Genomic DNA, 16,597 nt, shown 5'->3' on the forward strand with positions numbered 1-16,597 from the left:
CTTTGCATGCAACAGTTTGCAAACACTCTGATTGTAATGTCTTCAACTGGATATTTGGAACTCTCTGAGGCCTTCGTTGGAAACGGGATTTCTTGATATAGTGCTAGACAGAAGAATTCTCAGTAACTTCTTTGTGCTGTGTGTATTCTACTCACAGAGTTGAACCTTCCTTTACAGAGAGCAGATTTGAATCCCTCATTTTGTGGGATTTGCAAGTGGAGATTTCAAGCGATTTAAGGTCAACGGTAGAAAGGGAAATATCTTCTTATAAAAACTAGACAGCATCATTCTCAGAAACTGCTTTGTGATGTGTGCGTGCAACTCACGGAGTTCAAACTTTCTTTTCATAGAGCAGTTGGTAAACACTCTGTTTGTATTGTCTGCAAGTGGATATTTGGACCTCCTTGGGGCCTTCGTTGGAATCGGGATTTCTTCATAAAATGCTAGACAGAAGAATTCTCAGTAAGTTTCTTGTGTTGTGTGTATTCAACTCACAGAGTTGAAACTTCGTTTAGACAGAGCAGGTTTGAAACACTCTTTTTGTGGAATTTGCAAGTGGAGATTTCAAGCGCTTTGAGGCCCATGGTAGAAAAGGAAATACCTTCGTATAAAAATTAGACAGAATCATTCTCAGAAACTGCTTTGTGATGTGTGCGGTCAACTCACAGAGTTTAACCTTTCTTTCCATAGAGCAGTTGGGAAACACTCTGTTTGTATAGTCTGCAAGTGGATATTTGTACCTCCTTGAGGACTTGTTTGGAAACGGGAATTCTTCATATAATGCTTGACAGAAGAATTCTCAGTAAGTTTCTTGTGTTGTGTGTACTCAACTCACAGAGTAGAACCTTCATTTAGACAGAGCAGATTTGAAACACTCTTATTGTGGAATTTGCAAGTGGAGATTTCAAGTGCTTTGAGACCAATGGTAGAAAAGGAAATATCTTCGTATAAAAACTAGACAGAATCGGTTTCAGAGACTGCTTTGTGATGTGTCCGTTTAACTCACAGAGTTTAACCTTTCTTCGCACACAGCAGTTTGGAAGCACTCTGTTTGTAACGTCTGCAAGTAGATATTTGGAACTCTCTGAGGCCTTCGTTGGAAACGGGATATCTTGATATAGTGCAAGATAGAAAAATTCTCAGTAACTTCCTTGTGCTGTGTGTATTCAACTGACAGAGTTGAGCCTTCCTTTAGAGAGAGCAGATTTGAAACCCTCTTTTTGTGGAATTTGCAAGTGGAGATTTCAAGCGATTTATGGTCAATGGTAGAAAAGGAAATATGTTCTTATAAAAACTAGACAGAATCATTCTCAGAAACTGCTTTGTGATGTGTGCGTGCAACTCACGGAGTTCAAACTTTCTTTTCATAGAGCAGTTGGTAAACACTCTGTTTGTATAGTCTGCAAGTGGATATTTGGACCTCCTTGGGGCCTTCGTTGGAATCGGGATTTCTTCATAAAATGCTAGACAGAAGCATTCTCAGTAAGTTTCCTGTGTTGTGTGTATTCAACTCACAGAGTTGAAACTTCGTTTAGACAGAGCAGGTTTGAAACACTCTTTTTGTGGAATTTGCAAGTGGAGATTTCAAGCGCTTTGAGGCCCATGGTAGAAAAGGAAATACCTTCGTATAAAAATTAGACAGAATCATTCTCAGAAACTGCTTTGTGATGTGTGCGGCCAACTCACACAGTTTAACCTTTCTTTCCATAGAGCAGTTGGGAAACACTCTGTTTGTATAGTCTGCAAGTGGATATTTGTACCTCCTTGAGGACTTGTTTGGAAACGGGAATTCTTCATATAATGCTTGACAGAAGAATTCTCATTAAGTTTCTTGTGTTGTGTGTACTCAACTCACAGAGTAGAACCTTCATTTAGACAGAGCAGATTTGAAACACTCTTATTGTGGAATTTGCAAGTGGAGATTTCAAGTGCTTTGAGACCAATGGTATAAAAGGAAATATCTTCGTATAAAAACTAGACAGAATCTGTTTCAGAGACTGCTTTGTGATGTGTCCGTTTAACTCACAGAGTTTAACCTTTCTTCGCACACAGCAGTTTGGAAGCACTCTGTTTGTAACGTCTGCAAGTAGATATTTGGAACTCTCTGAGGCCTTCGTTGGAAACGGGATAAATTGATATAGTGCAAGATAGAAAAATTCTCAGTAACTTCCTTGTGCTGTGTGTATTCAACTGACAGAGTTGAGCCTTCCTTTAGAGAGAGCAGAATTGAAACCCTCTTTTTGTGGAATTTGCAAGTGGAGATTTCAAGCGATTTATGGTCAATGGTAGAAAAGGAAATATCTTCTTATAAAAACTAGACAGAATAATTCTCAGAAACTGCTTTGTGATGTGTGCATTCAACTCACAGAGTTTAACTTTTCTTTTCATAGAGCAGTTGGGAAACACTCTGTTTGTATTGTCTGCAAGTGGATATTTGGACCTCCTTGAGGCCTTCGTTGGAAAGGGGATTTCTTCATATTATGCTAGACAGAAGAATTCTCAGTAAGTTCCTTGTGTTGTGTGTATTCAATTCACAGAGTTGAACTTTCATTTCGACAGAGCAGATTTGAAACACTCTTTTTGTGGAATTTGAAAGTGGAGATTTCAAGCGCTTTGAGGTCAATTGTGGAAAAGGAAATATCTTCGCATAAAAACTAGACAGAATCAGTTTCAGAGACTGCTTTGTGATGTGTCCGTTTAACTCACAGAGTTTAACCTTTCTTTTCATACAGCAGTTTGGAAGCACTCTGTTTGTAACGTCTGCAAGTAGATATTTGGAACTCTCTGAGGCCTTCGTTGGAAACGGGATATCTTGATATAGTGCAAGATAGAAAAATTCTCAGTAACTTCCTTGTGCTGTGTGTATTCAACTGACAGAGTTGAGCCTTCCTTTAGAGAGAGCAGATTTGAAACCCTCTTTTTGTGGAATTTGCAAGTGGAGATTTCAAGCGATTTATGGTCAATGGTAGAAAAGGAAATATGTTCTTATAAAAACTAGACAGAATAATTCTCAGAAACTGCTTTGTGATGTGTGCGTTCAACTCACAGAGTTTAACCTTTCTTTTCATAGAGCAGTTGGTAAACCCTCTGTTTGTATAGTCTGCAAGTGGATATTTGGACCTCCTTGAGGCCTTCGTTGGAAACGGGATTTCTTCATGTAATGCAAGACAGAAGAAATCTCAGAAACTCCCTTGTGTTGTGTGTATTCAACTCACAGAGTTGAACCTTCATTTAGACAGAGCAGATTTGAAACACTCATTTTGTGAAATTTGCATGTGGAGGTTTCAAGCGCTTTGAGACCAATGGTAGAAAATGAAATATCTTCGTATAAAAACTAGACAGAATCCGTTTCAGAAACTGCTTTGTGATGTGTGCGTTGAACTCGCAGATCTTAACCTTTCTTTGAATACAGCAGTTTGGAAACACTCTGATTGTAAAGTCTGCAACTGGATATTTGGAACTCTCTGAGGCCTTCGTTGGAAACGGGAATTCTTCATATAATGGTAGACAGAAGAATTATCAGCAAGTTTATTGTGTTGTGTGTATTCAACTCACAGAGTAGAACCTTCATTTAGACAGAGCAGATTTGTAACACTCTTTTTGTGGAATTTGCAAGTGGAGATTTCAAGCGAATTGAGGCCAACGGTAGAAAAGGAAATATCTTCGTATAAAAACTAGACAGAATCAGTTTCAGAAACTGCTTTGTGATGTGTGAGTTCAACTCACAGATCTTAATCTTTCTTTGCATACAGCTGTTTGGAAACACTCTGATTGTAAAGTCTGCAACTGGATATTTGGACCTCTCTGAGGCCTTCGTTGGAAACGGGATTTCTTGATATAGTGCTAGACAGAAGAATTCTCTGTAACTTCTTTGTTGTGTGTGTATTATACTCACAGAGTTGAACCTTCCTTTAGAGAGAGCAGATTTGAAACCCTCTTTTTGTGCAATTTGCAAGTGGAGATTTCAAGCGATTTAAGGACAATGGAAGAAAAGGAAATATCTTTGTATAAAAACTAGACAGAATCATTCTCAGAAACTGCTTTGTGATGTGTGCATTCAACTCACAGAGTTTAACTTTTCTTTTCATAGAGCAGTTGGGAAACACTCTGTTTGTATTGTCTGCAAGTGGATATTTGGACCTCCTTGAGGCCTTCGTTGGAAAGGGGATTTCTTCATATAATGCTAGACAGAAGAATTCTCAGTAAGTTCCTTGTGTTGTGTGTATTCAATTCACAGAGTTGAACCTTCATTTCGACAGAGCAGATTTGAAACACTCTTTTTGTGGAATTTGAAAGTGGAGATTTCAAGCGCTTTGAGGTCAATTGTGGAAAAGGAAATATCTTCGCATAAAAACTAGACAGAATCAGTTTCAGAGACTGCTTTGTGATGTGTGTGTTTAACTCACAGAGTTTACCCTTTCTTTTCATACAGTAGTTTGGAAGCACTCAGTTTGTAACGTCTGCAACTGGATATTTGGACCTCTCTGAGGCCTTCGTTGGAAACGGGATTTCTTGATATAGTGCTAGACAGAAAAATTCTCAGTAACTTCTTTGTGCTGTGTGTATTCAACTCACAGAGTTGAACCTTCCTTTAGAGAGAGCACATTTGAAACCCTCTTTTTGTGGAATTTGCAAGTGGAGATTTCAAATGCTTTAAGGTCAACGGTAGAAAAGGAAATATCTTCTTATAAAAACTAGACAGAATCATTCTCAGAAGCTGCTTTGTGATGTGTGCGTTCAACTCACAGAGTTTAACCTTTCTTTTCATAGAGCAGTTGGGAAACACGCTGTTTGTATAATCTGCAAGTGGATATTTGGAGCTCCTTGAGGCCTTCGTTGGAAACGGGAATTCTTCATATAATGCTAGATAGAAGAATTCTCAGTAAGTTTATTGTGTTGTGTGTATTCAACTCGCAGAGTAGAACCTTCATTTAGACAGAGCAGATTTGAAACACTCATTTGTGGAATTTGGAAGTGGAGATTTCAAGCGCTTTGAGACCAACGGTAGAAAAGGAAATCTCTTCGTATGAAAACTAGACAGAATCAGTTTCAGAAACTGCTTTGTGATGTGTGCGTTCCACTCACAGATCTTAAACATTCTTTGCATGCAACAGTTTGCAAACACTCTGATTGTAATGTCTTCAACTGGATATTTGGAACTCTCTGAGGCCTTCGTTGGAAACGGGATTTCTTGATATAGTGCTAGACAGAAGAATTCTCAGTAACTTCTTTGTGCTGTGTGTATTCTACTCACAGAGTTGAACCTTCCTTTACAGAGAGCAGATTTGAATCCCTCATTTTGTGGGATTTGCAAGTGGAGATTTCAAGCGATTTAAGGTCAACGGTAGAAAGGGAAATATCTTCTTATAAAAACTAGACAGCATCATTCTCAGAAACTGCTTTGTGATGTGTGTGTGCAACTCACGGAGTTCAAACTTTCTTTTCATAGAGCAGTTGGTAAACACTCTGTTTGTATTGTCTGCAAGTGGATATTTGGACCTCCTTGGGGCCTTCGTTGGAATCGGGATTTCTTCATAAAATGCTAGACAGAAGAATTCTCAGTAAGTTTCTTGTGTTGTGTGTATTCAACTCACAGAGTTGAAACTTCGTTTAGACAGAGCAGGTTTGAAACACTCTTTTTGTGGAATTTGCAAGTGGAGATTTCAAGCGCTTTGAGGCCCATGGTAGAAAAGGAAATACCTTCGTATAAAAATTAGACAGAATCATTCTCAGAAACTGCTTTGTGATGTGTGCGGTCAACTCACACAGTTTAACCTTTCTTTCCATAGAGCAGTTGGGAAACACTCTGTTTGTATAGTCTGCAAGTGGATATTTGTACCTCCTTGAGGACTTGTTTGGAAACGGGAATTCTTCATATAATGCTTGACAGAAGAATTCTCAGTAAGTTTCTTGTGTTGTGTGTACTCAACTCACAGAGTAGAACCTTCATTTAGACAGAGCAGATTTGAAACACTCTTATTGTGGAATTTGCAAGTGGAGATTTCAAGTGCTTTGAGACCAATGGTAGAAAAGGAAATATCTTCGTATAAAAACTAGACAGAATCGGTTTCAGAGACTGCTTTGTGATGTGTCCGTTTAACTCACAGAGTTTAACCTTTCTTCGCACACAGCAGTTTGGAAGCACTCTGTTTGTAACGTCTGCAAGTAGATATTTGGAACTCTCTGAGGCCTTCGTTGGAAACGGGATATCTTGATATAGTGCAAGATAGAAAAATTCTCAGTAACTTCCTTGTGCTGTGTGTATTCAACTGACAGAGTTGAGCCTTCCTTTAGAGAGAGCAGATTTGAAACCCTCTTTTTGTGGAATTTGCAAGTGGAGATTTCAAGCGATTTATGGTCAATGGTAGAAAAGGAAATATGTTCTTATAAAAACTAGACAGAATCATTCTCAGAAACTGCTTTGTGATGTGTGCGTGCAACTCACGGAGTTCAAACTTTCTTTTCATAGAGCAGTTGGTAAACACTCTGTTTGTATAGTCTGCAAGTGGATATTTGGACCTCCTTGGGGCCTTCGTTGGAATCGGGATTTCTTCATAAAATGCTAGACAGAAGCATTCTCAGTAAGTTTCCTGTGTTGTGTGTATTCAACTCACAGAGTTGAAACTTCGTTTAGACAGAGCAGGTTTGAAACACTCTTTTTGTGGAATTTGCAAGTGGAGATTTCAAGCGCTTTGAGGCCCATGGTAGAAAAGGAAATACCTTCGTATAAAAATTAGACAGAATCATTCTCAGAAACTGCTTTGTGATGTGTGCGGCCAACTCACACAGTTTAACCTTTCTTTCCATAGAGCAGTTGGGAAACACTCTGTTTGTATAGTCTGCAAGTGGATATTTGTACCTCCTTGAGGACTTGTTTGGAAACGGGAATTCTTCATATAATGCTTGACAGAAGAATTCTCAGTAAGTTTCTTGTGTTGTGTGTACTCAACTCACAGAGTAGAACCTTCATTTAGACAGAGCAGATTTGAAACACTCTTATTGTGGAATTTGCAAGTGGAGATTTCAAGTGCTTTGAGACCAATGGTATAAAAGGAAATATCTTCGTATAAAAACTAGACAGAATCTGTTTCAGAGACTGCTTTGTGATGTGTCCGTTTAACTCACAGAGTTTAACCTTTCTTCGCACACAGCAGTTTGGAAGCACTCTGTTTGTAACGTCTGCAAGTAGATATTTGGAACTCTCTGAGGCCTTCGTTGGAAACGGGATATCTTGATATAGTGCAAGATAGAAAAATTCTCAGTAACTTCCTTGTGCTGTGTGTATTCAACTGACAGAGTTGAGCCTTCCTTTAGAGAGAGCAGAATTGAAACCCTCTTTTTGTGGAATTTGCAAGTGGAGATTTCAAGCGATTTATGGTCAATGGTAGAAAAGGAAATATGTTCTTATAAAAACTAGACAGAATAATTCTCAGAAACTGCTTTGTGATGTGTGCGTTCAACTCACAGAGTTTAACCTTTCTTTTCATAGAGCAGTTGGTAAACCCTCTGTTTGTATAGTCTGCAAGTGGATATTTGGACCTCCTTGAGGCCTTCGTTGGAAACGGGATTTCTTCATGTAATGCAAGACAGAAGAAATCTCAGAAACTCCCTTGTGTTGTGTGTATTTAACTCACAGAGTTGAACCTTCATTTAGACAGAGCAGATTTGAAACACTCATTTTGTGAAATTTGCATGTGGAGGTTTCAAGCGCTTTGAGACCAATGGTAGAAAATGAAATATCTTCGTATAAAAACTAGACAGAATCCGTTTCAGAAACTGCTTTGTGATGTGTGCGTTGAACTCGCAGATCTTAACCTTTCTTTGAATACAGCAGTTTGGAAACACTCTGATTGTAAAGTCTGCAACTGGATATTTGGAACTCTCTGAGGCCTTCGTTGGAAACGGGAATTCTTCATATAATGGTAGACAGAAGAATTCTCAGCAAGTTTATTGTGTTGTGTGTATTCAACTCACAGAGTAGAACCTTCATTTAGACAGAGCAGATTTGTAACACTCTTTTTGTGGAATTTGCAAGTGGAGATTTCAAGCGAATTGAGGCCAACGGTAGAAAAGGAAATATCTTCGTATAAAAACTAGACAGAATCTGTTTCAGAAACTGCTTTGTGATGTGTGAGTTCAACTCACAGATCTTAATCTTTCTTTGCATACAGCTGTTTGGAAACACTCTGATTGTAAAGTCTGCAACTGGATATTTGGACCTCTCTGAGGCCTTCGTTGGAAACGGGATTTCTTGATATAGTGCTAGACAGAAGAATTCTCTGTAACTTCTTTGTTGTGTGTGTATTATACTCACAGAGTTGAACCTTCCTTTAGAGAGAGCAGATTTGAAACCCTCTTTTTGTGCAATTTGCAAGTGGAGATTTCAAGCGATTTAAGGACAATGGAAGAAAAGGAAATATCTTTGTATAAAAACTAGACAGAATCATTCTCAGAAACTGCTTTGTGATGTGTGCATTCAACTCACAGAGTTTAACTTTTCTTTTCATAGAGCAGTTGGGAAACACTCTGTTTGTATTGTCTGCAAGTGGATATTTGGACCTCCTTGAGGCCTTCGTTGGAAAGGGGATTTCTTCATGTAATGCTAGACAGAAGAATTCTCAGTAAGTTCCTTGTGTTGTGTGTATTCAATTCACAGAGTTGAACCTTCATTTCGACAGAGCAGATTTGAAACACTCTTTTTGTGGAATTTGAAAGTGGAGATTTCAAGCGCTTTGAGGTCAATTGTGGAAAAGGAAATATCTTCGCATAAAAACTAGACAGAATCAGTTTCAGAGACTGCTTTGTGATGTGTGTGTTTAACTCACAGAGTTTACCCTTTCTTTTCATACAGTAGTTTGGAAGCACTCAGTTTGTAACGTCTGCAACTGGATATTTGGACCTCTCCGAGGCCTTCGTTGGAAACGGGATTTCTTGATATAGTGCTAGACAGAAAAATTCTCAGTAACTTCTTTGTGCTGTGTGTATTCAACTCACAGAGTTGAACCTTCCTTTAGAGAGAGCACATTTGAAACCCTCTTTTTGTGGAATTTGCAAGTGGAGATTTCAAATGCTTTAAGGTCAACGGTAGAAAAGGAAATATCTTCTTATAAAAACTAGACAGAATCATTCTCAGAAGCTGCTTTGTGATGTGTGCGTTCAACTCACAGAGTTTAACCTTTCTTTTCATAGAGCAGTTGGGAAACACGCTGTTTGTATAATCTGCAAGTGGATATTTGGAGCTCCTTGAGGCCTTCGTTGGAAACGGGAATTCTTCATATAATGCTAGACAGAAGAATTCTCAGTAAGTTTATTGTGTTGTGTGTATTCAACTCACAGAGTAGAACCTTCATTTAGACAGAGCAGATTTGAAACACTCATTTGTGGAATTTGGAAGTGGAGATTTCAAGCGCTTTGAGACCAACGGTAGAAAAGAAAATATCTTCGTATGAAAACTAGACAGAATCAGTTTCAGAAACTGCTTTGTGATGTGTGCGTTCCACTCACAGATCTTAAACATTCTTTGCATGCAACAGTTTGCAAACACTCTGATTGTAATGTCTTCAACTGGATATTTGGAACTCTCTGAGGCCTTCGTTGGAAACGGGATTTCTTGATATAGTGCTAGACAGAAGAATTCTCAGTAACTTCTTTGTGCTGTGTGTATTCTACTCACAAAGTTGAACCTTCCTTTACAGAGAGCAGATTTGAATACCTCATTTTGTGGGATTTGCAAGTGGAGATTTCAAGCGATTTAAGGTCAACGGTAGAAAGGGAAATATCTTCTTATAAAAACTAGACAGAATCATTCTCAGAAACTGCTTTGTGATGTGTGCGTGCAACTCACGGAGTTCAAACTTTCTTTTCATAGAGCAGTTGGTAAACACTCTGTTTGTATAGTCTGCAAGTGGATATTTGGACCTCCTTGGGGCCTTCGTTGGAATCGGGATTTCTTCATAAAATGCTAGACAGAAGCATTCTCAGTAAGTTTCCTGTGTTGTGTGTATTCAACTCACAGAGTTGAAACTTCGTTTAGACAGAGCAGGTTTGAAACACTCTTTTTGTGGAATTTGCAAGTGGAGATTTCAAGCGCTTTGAGGCCCATGGTAGAAAAGGAAATACCTTCGTATAAAAATTAGACAGAATCATTCTCAGAAACTGCCTTGTGATGTGTGCGGCCAACTCACAAAGTTTAACCTTTCTTTCCATAGAGCAGTTGGGAAACACTCTGTTTGTATAGTCTGCAAGTGGATATTTGTACCTCCTTGAGGACTTGTTTGGAAACGGGAATTCTTCATATAATGCTTGACAGAAGAATTCTCAGTAAGTTTCTTGTGTTGTGTGTACTCAACTCACAGAGTAGAACCTTCATTTAGACAGAGCAGATTTGAAACACTCTTATTGTGGAATTTGCAAGTGGAGATTTCAAGTGCTTTGAGACCAATGGTATAAAAGGAAATATCTTCGTATAAAAACTAGACAGAATCTGTTTCAGAGACTGCTTTGTGATGTGTCCGTTTAACTCACAGAGTTTAACCTTTCTTCGCACACAGCAGTTTGGAAGCACTCTGTTTGTAACGTCTGCAAGTAGATATTTGGAACTCTCTGAGGCCTTCGTTGGAAACGGGATATCTTGATATAGTGCAAGATAGAAAAATTCTCAGTAACTTCCTTGTGCTGTGTGTATTCAACTGACAGAGTTGAGCCTTCCTTTAGAGAGAGCAGAATTGAAACCCTCTTTTTGTGGAATTTGCAAGTGGAGATTTCAAGCGATTTATGGTCAATGGTAGAAAAGGAAATATCTTCTTATAAAAACTAGACAGAATAATTCTCAGAAACTGCTTTGTGATGTGTGCGTTCAACTCACAGAGTTTAACCTTTCTTTTCATAGAGCAGTTGGTAAACCCTCTGTTTGTATAGTCTGCAAGTGGATATTTGGACCTCCTTGAGGCCTTCGTTGGAAACGGGATTTCTTCATGTAATGCAAGACAGAAGAAATCTCAGAAACTCCCTTGTGTTGTGTGTATTCAACTCACAGAGTTGAACCTTCATTTAGACAGAGCAGATTTGAAACACTCATTTTGTGAAATTTGCATGTGGAGGTTTCAAGCGCTTTGAGACCAATGGTAGAAAATGAAATATCTTCGTATAAAAACTAGACAGAATCCGTTTCAGAAACTGCTTTGTGATGTGTGCGTTGAACTCGCAGATCTTAACCTTTCTTTGAATACAGCAGTTTGGAAACACTCTGATTGTAAAGTCTGCAACTGGATATTTGGAACTCTCTGAGGCCTTCGTTGGAAACGGGAATTCTTCATATAATGGTAGACAGAAGAATTCTCAGCAAGTTTATTGTGTTGTGTGTATTCAACTCACAGAGTAGAACCTTCATTTAGGCAGAGCAGATTTGTAACACTCTTTTTGTGGAATTTGCAAGTGGAGATTTCAAGCGAATTGAGGCCAACGGTAGAAAAGGAAATATCTTCGTATAAAAACTAGACAGAATCTGTTTCAGAAACTGCTTTGTGATGTGTGAGTTCAACTCACAGATCTTAATCTTTCTTTGCATACAGCTGTTTGGAAACACTCTGATTGTAAAGTCTGCAACTGGATATTTGGACCTCTCTGAGGCCTTCGTTGGAAACGGGATTTCTTGATATAGTGCTAGACAGAAGAATTCTCTGTAACTTCTTTGTTGTGTGTGTATTATACTCACAGAGTTGAACCTTCCTTTAGAGAGAGCAGATTTGAAACCCTCTTTTTGTGCAATTTGCAAGTGGAGATTTCAAGCGATTTAAGGACAATGGAAGAAAAGGAAATATCTTCGTATAAAAACTAGACAGAATCATTCTCAGAAACTGCTTTGTGATGTGTGCATTCAACTCACAGAGTTTAACTTTTCTTTTCATAGAGCAGTTGGGAATCACTCTGTTTGTATTGTCTGCAAGTGGATATTTGGACCTCCTTGAGGCCTTCGTTGGAAAGGGGATTTCTTCATATTATGCTAGACAGAAGAATTCTCAGTAAGTTCCTTGTGTTGTGTGTATTCAATTCACAGAGTTGAACCTTCATTTCGACAGAGCAGATTTGAAACACTCTTTTTGTGGAATTTGAAAGTGGAGATTTCAAGCGCTTTGAGGTCAATTGTGGAAAAGGAAATATCTTCGCATAAAAACTAGACAGAATCAGTTTCAGAGACTGCTTTGTGATGTGTGTGTTTAACTCACAGAATTTACCCTTTCTTTTCATACAGTAGTTTGGAAGCACTCAGTTTGTAACGTCTGCAACTGGATATTTGGACCTCTCTGACGCCTTCGTTGGAAACGGGATTTCATGATATAGTGCTAGACAGAAAAATTCTCAGTAACTTCTTTGTGCTGTGTGTATTCAACTCACAGAGTTGAACCTTCCTTTAGAGAGAGCACATTTGAAACCCTCTTTTAGTGGAATTTGCAAGTGGAGATTTCAAGTGCTTTAAGGTCAACGGTAGAAAAGGAAATATCTTCTTATAAAAACTAGACAGAATCATTCTCAGAAACTGCTTTGTGATGTGTGCGTTCAACTCACAGAGTTTAACCTTTCTTTTCATAGAGCAGTTGGGAAACATGCTGTTTGTATAATCTGCAGGTGGATATTTGGAGTTCCTTGAGGCCTTCGTTGGAAACGGGAATTCTTCATATAATGCTAGACAGAAGAATTCTCAGTAAGTTTATTGTGTTGTGTGTACTCAACTCACAGAGTAGAACCTTCATTTAGACAAAGCAGATTTGAATCACTCTTATTGTGGAATTTGCAAGTGGAGATTTCAAGTGCTTTGAGACCAATGGTAGAAAAGGAAATATCTTCGTATAAAAACTAGACAGAATCTGTTTCAGAGACTGCTTTGTGATGTGTCCGTTTAACTCACAGAGTTTAACCTTTCTTCGCACACAGCAGTTTGGAAGCACTCTGTTTGTAACGTCTGCAAGTAGATATTTGGAACTCTCTGAGGCCTTCGTTGGAAACGGGATATCTTGTAGTGCAAGATAGAAAAATTCTCAGTAACTTCCTTGTGCTGTGTGTATTCAACTGACAGAGTTGAGCCTTCCTTTAGAGAGAGCAGATTTGAAACCCTCTTTTTGTGGAATTTGCAAGTGGAGATTTCAAGCGATTTATGGTCAATGGTAGAAAAGGAAATATGTTCTTATAAAAACTAGACAGAATAATTCTCAGAAACTGCTTTGTGATGTGTGCGTTCAACTCACAGAGTTTAACCTTTCTTTTCATAGAGCAGTTGGTAAACCCTCTGTTTGTATAGTCTGCAAGTGGATATTTGGACCTCCTTGAGGCCTTCGTTGGAAACGGGATTTCTTCATGTAATGCAAGACAGAAGAAATCTCAGAAACTCCCTTGTGTTGTGTGTATTCAACTCACAGAGTTGAACCTTCATTTAGACAGAGCAGATTTGAAACACTCATTTTGTGAAATTTGCATGTGGAGGTTTCAAGCGCTTTGAGACCAATGGTAGAAAATGAAATATCTTCGTATAAAAACTAGACAGAATCCGTTTCAGAAACTGCTTTGTGATGTGTGCGTTGAACTCGCAGATCTTAACCTTTCTTTGAATACAGCAGTTTGGAAACACTCTGATTGTAAAGTCTGCAACTGGATATTTGGAACTCTCTGAGGCCTTCGTTGGAAACGGGAATTCTTCATATAATGGTAGACAGAAGAATTATCAGCAAGTTTATTGTGTTGTGTGTATTCAACTCACAGAGTAGAACCTTCATTTAGACAGAGCAGATTTGTAACACTCTTTTTGTGGAATTTGCAAGTGGAGATTTCAAGCGAATTGAGGCCAACGGTAGAAAAGGAAATATCTTCGTATAAAAACTAGACAGAATCAGTTTCAGAAACTGCTTTGTGATGTGTGAGTTCAACTCACAGATCTTAATCTTTCTTTGCATACAGCTGTTTGGAAACACTCTGATTGTAAAGTCTGCAACTGGATATTTGGACCTCTCTGAGGCCTTCGTTGGAAACGGGATTTCTTGATATAGTGCTAGACAGAAGAATTCTCTGTAACTTCTTTGTTGTGTGTGTATTATACTCACAGAGTTGAACCTTCCTTTAGAGAGAGCAGATTTGAAACCCTCTTTTTGTGCAATTTGCAAGTGGAGATTTCAAGCGATTTAAGGACAATGGAAGAAAAGGAAATATCTTTGTATAAAAACTAGACAGAATCATTCTCAGAAACTGCTTTGTGATGTGTGCATTCAACTCACAGAGTTTAACTTTTCTTTTCATAGAGCAGTTGGGAAACACTCTGTTTGTATTGTCTGCAAGTGGATATTTGGACCTCCTTGAGGCCTTCGTTGGAAAGGGGATTTCTTCATATAATGCTAGACAGAAGAATTCTCAGTAAGTTCCTTGTGTTGTGTGTATTCAATTCACAGAGTTGAACCTTCATTTCGACAGAGCAGATTTGAAACACTCTTTTTGTGGAATTTGAAAGTGGAGATTTCAAGCGCTTTGAGGTCAATTGTGGAAAAGGAAATATCTTCGCATAAAAACTAGACAGAATCAGTTTCAGAGACTGCTTTGTGATGTGTGTGTTTAACTCACAGAGTTTACCCTTTCTTTTCATACAGTAGTTTGGAAGCACTCAGTTTGTAACGTCTGCAACTGGATATTTGGACCTCTCTGAGGCCTTCGTTGGAAACGGGATTTCTTGATATAGTGCTAGACAGAAAAATTCTCAGTAACTTCTTTGTGCTGTGTGTATTCAACTCACAGAGTTGAACCTTCCTTTAGAGAGAGCACATTTGAAACCCTCTTTTTGTGGAATTTGCAAGTGGAGATTTCAAATGCTTTAAGGTCAACGGTAGAAAAGGAAATATCTTCTTATAAAAACTAGACAGAATCATTCTCAGAAGCTGCTTTGTGATGTGTGCGTTCAACTCACAGAGTTTAACCTTTCTTTTCATAGAGCAGTTGGGAAACACGCTGTTTGTATAATCTGCAAGTGGATATTTGGAGCTCCTTGAGGCCTCCGTTGGAAACGGGAATTCTTCATATAATGCTAGATAGAAGAATTCTCAGTAAGTTTATTGTGTTGTGTGTATTCAACTCGCAGAGTAGAACCTTCATTTAGACAGAGCAGATTTGAAACACTCATTTGTGGAATTTGGAAGTGGAGATTTCAAGCGCTTTGAGACCAACGGTAGAAAAGGAAATATCTTCGTATGAAAACTAGACAGAATCAGTTTCAGAAACTGCTTTGTGATGTGTGCGTTCCACTCACAGATCTTAAACATTCTTTGCATGCAACAGTTTGCAAACACTCTGATTGTAATGTCTTCAACTGGATATTTGGAACTCTCTGAGGCCTTCGTTGGAAACGGGATTTCTTGATATAGTGCTAGACAGAAGAATTCTCAGTAACTTCTTTGTGCTGTGTGTATTCTACTCACAGAGTTGAACCTTCCTTTACAGAGAGCAGATTTGAATCCCTCATTTTGTGGGATTTGCAAGTGGAGATTTCAAGCGATTTAAGGTCAACGGTAGAAAGGGAAATATCTTCTTATAAAAACTAGACAGCATCATTCTCAGAAACTGCTTTGTGATGTGTGCGTGCAACTCACGGAGTTCAAACTTTCTTTTCATAGAGCAGTTGGTAAACACTCTGTTTGTATTGTCTGCAAGTGGATATTTGGACCTCCTTGGGGCCTTCGTTGGAATCGGGATTTCTTCATAAAATGCTAGACAGAAGAATTCTCAGTAAGTTTCTTGTGTTGTGTGTATTCAACTCACAGAGTTGAAACTTCGTTTAGACAGAGCAGGTTTGAAACACTCTTTTTGTGGAATTTGCAAGTGGAGATTTCAAGCGCTTTGAGGCCCATGGTAGAAAAGGAAATACCTTCGTATAAAAATTAGACAGAATCATTCTCAGAAACTGCTTTGTGATGTGTGCGGTCAACTCACAGAGTTTAACCTTTCTTTCCATAGAGCAGTTGGGAAACACTCTGTTTGTATAGTCTGCAAGTGGATATTTGTACCTCCTTGAGGACTTGTTTGGAAACGGGAATTCTTCATATAATGCTTGACAGAAGAATTCTCAGTAAGTTTCTTGTGTTGTGTGTACTCAACTCACAGAGTAGAACCTTCATTTAGACAGAGCAGATTTGAAACACTCTTATTGTGGAATTTGCAAGTGGAGATTTCAAGTGCTTTGAGACCAATGGTAGAAAAGGAAATATCTTCGTATAAAAACTAGACAGAATCGGTTTCAGAGACTGCTTTGTGATGTGTCCGTTTAACTCACAGAGTTTAACCTTTCTTCGCACACAGCAGTTTGGAAGCACTCTGTTTGTAACGTCTGCAAGTAGATATTTGGAACTCTCTGAGGCCTTCGTTGGAAACGGGATATCTTGATATAGTGCAAGATAGAAAAATTCTCAGTAACTTCCTTGTGCTGTGTGTATTCAACTGACAGAGTTGAGCCTTCCTTTAGAGAGAGCAGATTTGAAACCCTCTTTTTGTGGAATTTGCAAGTGGAGATTTCAAGCGATTTATGGTCAATGGTAGAAAAGGAAATATGTTCTTATAAAAACTAGACAGA

Source organism: Pan paniscus, chromosome 18 (assembly GCF_029289425.2).
Source record: "Pan paniscus chromosome 18, NHGRI_mPanPan1-v2.0_pri, whole genome shotgun sequence".
In the NCBI taxonomy this organism is placed as follows: domain Eukaryota; kingdom Metazoa; phylum Chordata; class Mammalia; order Primates; family Hominidae; genus Pan; species Pan paniscus.